Here is a 336-nt window from a genome sequence, read left to right as displayed (position 1 = left end):
ATCCTTGCGCCCGGTATACAAACAAACATGGAACAATACATTTATTAATCTGTGTTAATGTTAGTTAATAAAAAGATAATTGTTCAGTGTTTGTTCATGTTTTTGTTGCTGTTACGTGACATAGCGGTGTCTGACTAGGGGCGAGACGTGGGCTGGTGACGTCATCGTTTCAGAAACTACGGATTCGCTGTCCACACGAAAACGCAAGGGCGGCGTTTTCAGATTTATCCACTCTGGGACCCGTTTAAAAAAATATCGGTTTCACTCTCCCAAAACGCTGGAACCGTGTGGACGAAACGCCTATACGATACAAAATGTATGCGTATACAGCTCAAC

General features: G+C 42.9%; 1 protein-coding gene across 2 annotated transcripts in view; it reads left to right on the top strand.

Moving 5' to 3' along the window:
• The window catches only part of cratb (carnitine O-acetyltransferase b), a 23,261-nt gene that overhangs the window by 11,089 nt on the left and 11,836 nt on the right, over positions 1-336 (top strand). The window lies entirely within an intron of this gene.

This window comes from Sinocyclocheilus anshuiensis, unplaced genomic scaffold (genome assembly GCF_001515605.1).
Source record: "Sinocyclocheilus anshuiensis isolate Anshui unplaced genomic scaffold, SAMN03320099.WGS_v1.1 scaffold2182, whole genome shotgun sequence".
Classification (NCBI taxonomy): domain Eukaryota; kingdom Metazoa; phylum Chordata; class Actinopteri; order Cypriniformes; family Cyprinidae; genus Sinocyclocheilus; species Sinocyclocheilus anshuiensis.
The sequence above is the reverse complement of the archived record's forward strand: the minus strand, read 5'-3'. Positions and strand labels throughout refer to the sequence as shown.